Source organism: Octopus bimaculoides, chromosome 21 (assembly GCF_001194135.2).
Source record: "Octopus bimaculoides isolate UCB-OBI-ISO-001 chromosome 21, ASM119413v2, whole genome shotgun sequence".
Lineage (NCBI taxonomy): Eukaryota > Metazoa > Mollusca > Cephalopoda > Octopoda > Octopodidae > Octopus > Octopus bimaculoides.
Window position 1 is genome coordinate 16,239,053 of NC_069001.1, and position 8,567 is coordinate 16,247,619.

The window sequence follows — 8,567 nt, forward strand, 5'->3', positions numbered from 1 at the left end:
GAGAAGGAGGGAGGGAGAAGGGGAAGGAGGGAAGTAGCGGGAGAAGGAGGGAGGGAGAAGGAGAGAGGGAAAGGGAGGGAGGGAGAAGGAGGAATGTGCATGTGTGTGCACATGCTTGGGGTGGGGGTCATTGACATCATTATCATCTAACTTCCATTATCCATACTGGCATGGCTTGGACAGTTTGACAGGACCTGAAGAGCTAGAAGACTGTGCCAAGCTCCAATGTCTGCTTTAAAATGCTTCCGTGGCTGGATGCCCTTCCTAGCACCAACCCCCTTACACAGTGTATTAGGTGCTTTTTATGTGGAACCAGCAGCAGTGAGGTCACCGACTGAGACAAGGTCTCTCGATTGAGGTGAGAATAGTGCTGAGGGAGATGGCTTCATACAAGGTGAGGAAGAGTATGAAACAAAAAAAAAAAGTGTACTCAATGCATAAATATATCAGCCTTTACTGAACTACATCGGTGGTGAAGAGGAGTCTTACATGCATGTACAACTATTAGCCTTCCATAAAGAAAGAAACCTTACTAGGCCTGTGCCTTAGCAAAGAACTTTCCAAGTGCAAACCTATGACAAGATATACAAAGGCTTTTCCTCTGTTAAGATGGTAGGGTTTAATTTGAGTTAATATTTGGCTGCTATTTCTAACAGGTTGAGCAACTGCAATGAGGTGCCCTCATATTTATTTCTAGAACCAATTTCTCTTACATTTGAATTGATATCCTTCTCGCTGTTAATTACTCAACTATAAAATACAAATGGATTCTAATTGTTCTTTTCCACCCACCCTCCGCCAGGAAAACTGAAGCAAGCAGAGTTATGTACCTTGTTCAGAGGCTCAATAGAATAATCATAGAGCAAGTGTATGAACATTTGTTTTTACATTTCCCATACTTGCACAGAAAACACGCATTGATTAATTAAAGTTGCTTCTAATTCAAAATTTAATTTTTTTTTTTTACTTGTGCAATACTGTTGCACATCAGTAGATAAATTTTGCACTATCTGCAATTCAAATTAGTTTCAAGGTGACTCAGGTATGCAGTGCCAATGAGCTGAAATAACAGCGAAATATCAATGTCCACCCTTCTTGTTCACCGACAGAATGATTCATTCCATCTGATTTCGAGATATTCAGTATTTTTAACACCCAACATCTTGAAAGGGACTTTTCCCTGAATGAAATTCCATAACCAAAACACATACATTAACCCTTTTGTTACCAACCTGCTTGAGACAGCCCCTGGTTCTTGGACACAAACATCTTGTTTTAAAGAGATCTAAATTCAAATCCTACATCAAAATTTCATGCTAATTTAAGTTCCAAGCAGCAGCTTCAAATTGACAAAATTATCTAACTAAACTCTTAATTATTTCAAAAATTAATTGAAGTAAAGGTTGCATATTTCAGCAGAAATAGAATAATGAAAGGGTTACATATGTGACATCGGTAATGTTTATATTATTAAAGCTGCTTCTAATTCAAAATTTAATACATGGGTCAAATGAAGATATTACAGAAATATTGTTTGCCCTTTGCATTGGTATCCCTTACTTATTTGTCAAGAGGTTCCTTATTCCTTGCAACTTTGAAAGCACAGAGCAAGATGATTTGGTAGGAAATATGACAAGAACTACAACAACAACACTGCCCATACGTTACAGCTTTCACTGAAATGAGCAACATATAAGCAAAGACAAACACACATTTATACACAGACACTGGTTTAGGAATGAAATTTGCTTAGGGGTTGCAAACCCAGGTTCAAATTTTTTTTACAAAGTCTTGTTTTTTGGGGGTTTTTTTTATTTATGTTCTTTGTTCTTTGAGAAGAAACCTAACTTCAAACTACTTTTTACAGATCCCTTTTTACATACTGTTTTCTAAACCTAGGAAAAGTAAGTAGGGGGTGTAAATTTTGATTTTGCACCCCACAAAAATTTTAGGGGTACACTTGCCCCCCCCTCCCTGTTCTTGGGCCCACGTATATAGTTTCCATCTAGCAAATCCACTCACAAGTTTTTGGTTGGATTGGGGCTATAATAGAAAACACTTAACCAAGGTGCTGTGCAGTGAGATTGAACTTGGAACCATGTGGCGAGAAAACAAACTTCTTCACTACACAGCCGTACCTACACCTACTAATATGATCTGAAATTATAATTAATTAGTTAACTAATTAATTCAGTGCCTTCACATAATAGTAAATCAGATTCTCTTGAAACAACTTGAAAATGTCAAAAAACTAACCATGTTTCATTCTTCAGGACAAAACATTCTGATTTGAAAATTTAGGTGTTTTCCCTCTCGTAAATGGCAGCCCTTTTGTTACCATATTTCTGTTGAAATACACTAACCTTGTTTAAGTTAATTTTGAAAATAATGATGAATTTAGTTAAATAACTGTCACTATTTTAAGCTTAGTGGTAATTCTTCAGGCTGTTTATGTTCTGAGTTCAAATTCTGCCAAGGTTCACTTAGCCGGTCATCCTTTCAGGACCAATAAAGTAAGTACCAGTCACATACTAAGGTCAATGTAATTGACTTACCCCTCTCCTAAAATTGCCAGCTTCAGCCAAAATTGGGAAGAATTATTAAGCTGGTGTTTGGAACATAGATTAACATGAAATTTTAATGGGTGGTTTTAATTTAGATACTTTTAAAACAATTGTATCATAAAACCAGGGACAATCTTTTGCTGGTTAGCATGAAAAGGATTAAATCCTAAAGATTCTTCTATCATCATATGATTATGATATATCAAAAAGATTCTATGACGCAACTGAATCATAAGTTTCTGTTCTGGCCCTATGACAATACTAATGATGGATCCCAGAGTCTTTTATGATCATAAGCGTAGCAATTGGATCCAATCCCATGTTTAGCCATATAAAAATCACATTTCAATCATGTCTTTTATCTTTTCCTTGTTTTAGTTATTAGACTGAGGCCATGCTGGGGCACCTGCCTTGAAGAATTTTTAGTCAAAAATATTGACCCTAGTATTTATTCCATTGGTCTATTATGCCAAACTGCTAAGTTACAGGGATGGAAACACACCAGTAACATCTGTCAAGTGGTGGTGAGGAACAAACACAGACACAAAGAAACACACACACACGCACACACATACAACAGGCTTCTTACAGTTCCCATCTACCAAATCCACTCACAAGGCTTTTGTCAGCCCAAGGTTATAGTAGAAGACACTTGCCCAAGGTGTCATGCAGTAGGATTGAACCCAAACATGTGGTTGAGAAGCAAGCTTCTTACCACACACCCACACCTGTGCCTAGGCTTTCCATGCACTGCCTATAAATACAGCCCAATTGAGTACCAAAATTTTTGAGAGACTCATTTTACCCATTGGCATTCATTCCGCATGTAGTTGTTTTCACAGCTACTTATTCAACCTGAAATGATCAACGAAGAAGACACACCACAGCACTGGGAATATGCATATGATGTGTGAAAGTTAGCTCAAATGTAGAATTTCTAACAAAGGCCTTTTGCATGTGTCTTATACATTGTTTGATCTGAATATTTCTTTTACTTCTATTGTATGAACATCTTCTCTAGTAATGTTAAGAATGAATTATGTTCTAAAACATGAAGAAGCCTTCCTTCCAATTTATTACATAAGCCTATGATATGATGCAATGACTACCATATTTAATCCTTTAACATTCAGATTGCAGAGGACATCTGCTTTAAGCACCCCATATAACCCCTTGTAACTCATTCATTTTTTGGAATTTTCAAAAGATTTTCACAAATTTATATTTTGCATGCAAGAATTCATGATTATGAAAAAAAAAAATTTTGTGTGTGATTTAAAGAGCTATTTAACTGCTATTTTTACCTCATCTCACAATCACTTGATACCCTCCTCGTTTCTTTGTCACTGACATATTAATGTTTTTTCCATATCTTTCTAACCATAAACACATTTAATGGTCTATTTCTATGATTTAAGCAAAAAATTCAGATTCTCTGTATTTGAAACTGTGATTAAAAAAAAAAAATTTAGAAAAAAAAAGAAAATTCTTTCGTTTTTCATACTCATATGAATTCCAAAAAAATATAAAAGTTTTGAGGGATTATCTGGGTTGATTAAAGCAGAATTCTGCCCAGATTTCTCTGTCAAATATAATGCTTATTTATTCACATTGACTTGCATTTGTCATGCACTAAATTTGTAGCTTTGAGATTTCAATGATGTAATTGTTTACTTTTAGGATAATATTTTAGGGTGAGTGCAAGAGGCAGGATCTGGCCAACCTGAAAATAAAACAGGTAGATTATTTTGGCCAGATCTGGCCAGTTTAAATGTTAAAGGGTTAAGACCAGTTAGTAGTATGGCTCTAACTCAGCTCTAAGCAGTGCTTCTGATATGATAAATGGAGTTCAAGGAACCAAGGGAGATGTCACTTTAAAGGGAAACTACCAGGTGATGATGATGATAGTGGTGGTTGTGGGAACTGTCTAGACTGAACATCTGTAAATAGAGTTAACAGTGATTTATCATCTCTTTCAGCTGATCAAATATGGAATTATAAAATATGGTAGGTGTATGAGTGGTAGTAGAAGTAGAAGTGTCAGAGAAACAGAGGTGGATGAGGGGTTTAGGAGGAAGGGAAGAAGTATCAAAGGGATATAAAGAAGACTGAAGGAAAACGAAGAGGAAAAAAATACAAAAAAAAAAAGAACAGAAGAAGATGAGGAAGAAAGAAAAATGGAAAAATAAGCAAAAGAACAGAAGTGTTGAGAGGAAAAACACACAAGGATGGATGAAAAAATGGGGAAAGAATATAAATATGTATGTGTATTTTTGCGTGTGTGTCTGTGTGTAAATATATTATTTATTTGAATTAGTCAGCTGGAACCAAAACTGGCTGGAAAACCTGGGTTTCATCAAGCATTGCCATTTCATGCTTCAATCTTTAGCTTACATTTCATTTATAAATATGGTGTGTCTGTGTGTGTGTGTGTGTACATGCATACACACACACATACACACACACATACACACTCATATAGATGTCTTAGAGTTAATTACAGAGATATCGTATTGCTTGGAACAGGTCATGACAATCGTGTAAAGAATTACAGCCCAATTGATTATGAAGAGAATTAGCCAAGATGAGATGTAGTTTGGTTTTGTACCAGGAAGAAGTAGTTTTCTTCTTATGCAAGGAAACTGCAGAAGTATTTAGTATTTGTTGACCTTGCAGAAAGCCTTCACTCCATGATCTGATGGTCAGTGAGGAAACTAGGAGTGCATGACTTACTTGTGAGAGCCATACAAATCGTGTTTCCTTTTATTTATAGTCTTCTAAGCTATAACAGGAGAATTTAAGAAACCACGCTAAAACTGACACTGGAGCAAAATAGGGTCCTCAAACCAACTGGATCTTGTTTAACCATCCAACCCATGGTTAAAAAGTTTTCTACAGTATATATAGCAATGGCCAACATATGTTTCAATTGCAGCAACTACACATTGTTCCACGTGCAGTTATGTATCCTAGTCGCTGCAATTTCACCAAAGTGAACTAATTCAAACAATCTTTTATATGTGTGTGTGTGTGTGTGTGTGTGTGTGTGTGCGTGTGCAAAACTCACAAAACACACTAAAGGATCAGTGATTGTTTGATTAATGGACAGCGATGTCAACCCATCTTATTTAGAATTCTTTCCTCCACCTCTCATTGTTATTTTGTGTATTTATTGAACCCTACAAATGTAACACAGATAAAACTGTTTATTTATAGGTGATTGATACAGCAACTTATTGAACAGATTCTTCCGTTACCATGGAGACAACAGCTAAACACATCCAAACCTTAAATAAACTATGTTGTTATTTCAATACAATAATGTTAAGGGGAAGGACATGTTAAATAACGTAATCCTAAATATTCTTTACTCTTAAGAGGTGGTGGCCAAGGCTGGAAGGTCACTGACCATCGCTCTACTCAGGATTAGACAAATACATTATTGAGGTACAGCTGGATGCTCTCCCTGTAGCTAACCCTTACCTGTTTCTTTTTAATGTGGCCAGTGGCACGTGTAAAGACATTCGAGCGAGATCGTTGCCAGTGCCACTGGACTGGCTCCTGTGCAGGTGGCACGTAAAACACACCATTTTGAGCGTGGCCGTTGCCAGTTCCGCCTGACAGGCTCTCGTGCCGGTGGCACGTAAAACACCCACTACACTCTTGAAGTGGTTGGCGTTAGGAAGGGCATCCAGCTGAAGAAACTCTGCCAAATCACATTGGAGCCTGGTGTCGCCTCCTGGTCCACCAGTCCTCAGTCAAATCGTCCAACCCATGCTAGTATGGAAAGTGAACGTTAAACGATGATGATGATGATGTTGTTTTTTATCAAGCTCCATTTGATTTTGCTGAGGGAGAGTCAGAATTTGTTTCTGGATTTAATGTTGAGTATGGGGCAGTAGGGTTTGCATTACTGCTTATGGCTGAGTATGGTAATATTTTATTTGTAAGGTTTTTGTGTGGAGTGTTATTTGGGGGTGGGGGTTTAAGATCTTTGAAGGCACAAAGCCAATGGATGATTTGTCAACAGGAGAAATGACAACAATGTCCCCACTGGTAGTTAAGGCAATTTTTTTGGAGGTGAACAAAGAGAAACTAACATACAGACACAAAGGTATAGTCATTAACATCGATTCCAATACAGAACCATTTAATGATACAATAATATTATTTTACCAACCCCTAAGAGGAATGTATTCAATGCTAACATGGATAGAAATTTCTAATTCAGACTATAAAGGAGGGTAAACAAATACCACAAGATACTGATTCTGAGCAATTTTTGTAAGAAGGTAGAGGTGTGGCTGTGTAGTAAAAAGTTTGTTTCCCAACCACATGGTTCCAGGTTCAGTCCCACTGCATGGCACCTTGGGCAAGTGTCTTCCACTATAGCCTCGGGCTGACAACAGCATTGTGAGTGAGTTTGGTAGATGGAAACTAAAAGAAGTCATGCAAGAGAGAGAGAGAGAGAGAGAGAGAGAGAGAGAGAGAGAGAGAGAGAGAGAGAGAGTGTGTGTGCGTGTGTGTGCGTGTGCGTGTGCGTGCGTGTGCGTGTGCGTGTGTGTGTGTGTGTGTATTCCTACTGCCACTTGAAAACTGGTGTTGGTTTGCTTACCTCCCCATAACACAAAATAAGTACCTGGCTACAGTCTAATGACTGATACAGGTAAAAAAGATAAAGAAAGACTGTGGGGACAGAAGATAAAGAAGGGGAGGGGGTAAAGAGTGCAAGAATGAGAGTGGGGAGAGTGAGAGATGGTTAGAAAAGAGAGGTAGGAGTGAACACAGTGAATAGCAAACAATGTAGAGATGGGAATCAACAGTAAGTACAAGTGGGTGGAGGTAGTGATACGAATGAGGTTAGGGAAGAGGGAGTGAAAATTGACAAGAGAGTGGAGCAGCAGAATAACAGAATAGATAGGTAAGGAATGAAGGGATTAGAGATTGAGAGATGAAGGGTGGAACATTTAATTTTAGAATTAATGTTTTTACTTCCGTTCTTCCTTTTACTACTCACCTCCAGGGATGACTTTTAAAACCAGGACATCTATCACCACATTCCATGCATGGCTGATCTTCATCCACTTCATAAATAGCTATTCCCTGAAAAAAACAAAACAAAGCAAAATAAATATAAACAAAACAATTGGTACATCAATAAATGTAGTAGAAACTAGGTGTTATTATTAAACATTTTGTTACCATATTTTTATCACAATATGCTACCTTTGTTTCAATTAATTTTGAAAAAAATGAAGGACTTAGTAAAAAGAAATTTGTCATTGCTGATGTTTGGAGCATAAATTAACATGAAATTTTAATGCAATGTTCTAATTTAGCGCATTTTAAAACAGGAGGTTTGTAGCACAGAACCAGGGGCAGTCTCAGAGGCATGGATCAAAAAAGGTTATGTTCCAAAAAAGCTTAATAACAAAGTTAATTATTTTAGTGAATCCATCCAAAATTCTTCGTTATTTTAACAATTAATTTCAACATAGAAATATAAGAAATTAAAAATATGTTTACAAAAAGGTTAAGCCAAAATAAATATTCACAAAGAACACTACAATAAAGCAGAGTCTATAGAGAGGTTGGTGAAAGAATAGAGGAAAGTTGAGGTAGAAAGAGAACTGTTTGGTGTTGCTGGGGACATGACAACCTCTTTGGTGCTGGGGACATGATAATTTATGCTCAGTATATCAGCATACTCTTGGAAATGTTTAGTACAGGAAAGGCAACCAATCATAGAAATGACACCAAAAATAAAACCTCCAAGCAATAGGTACAAGCATGGCTATGTGTTAAAAAGCTCACTTTCCAATCGTAGTCTTGGGTTCAGTCCCATTCTGTGGAATCTTGGGCAAATGTCTTCTACTATAACCCTGGGCCAACCAAAATGACATGATAATTTATGCTCAGTGAATGGATTTGGATGACAGAAACTAAAAGATATGTGTCAGTGTGTGTGTGTGTGTGTGTGTGTGTGTGTGTGTGTGTGTGTGT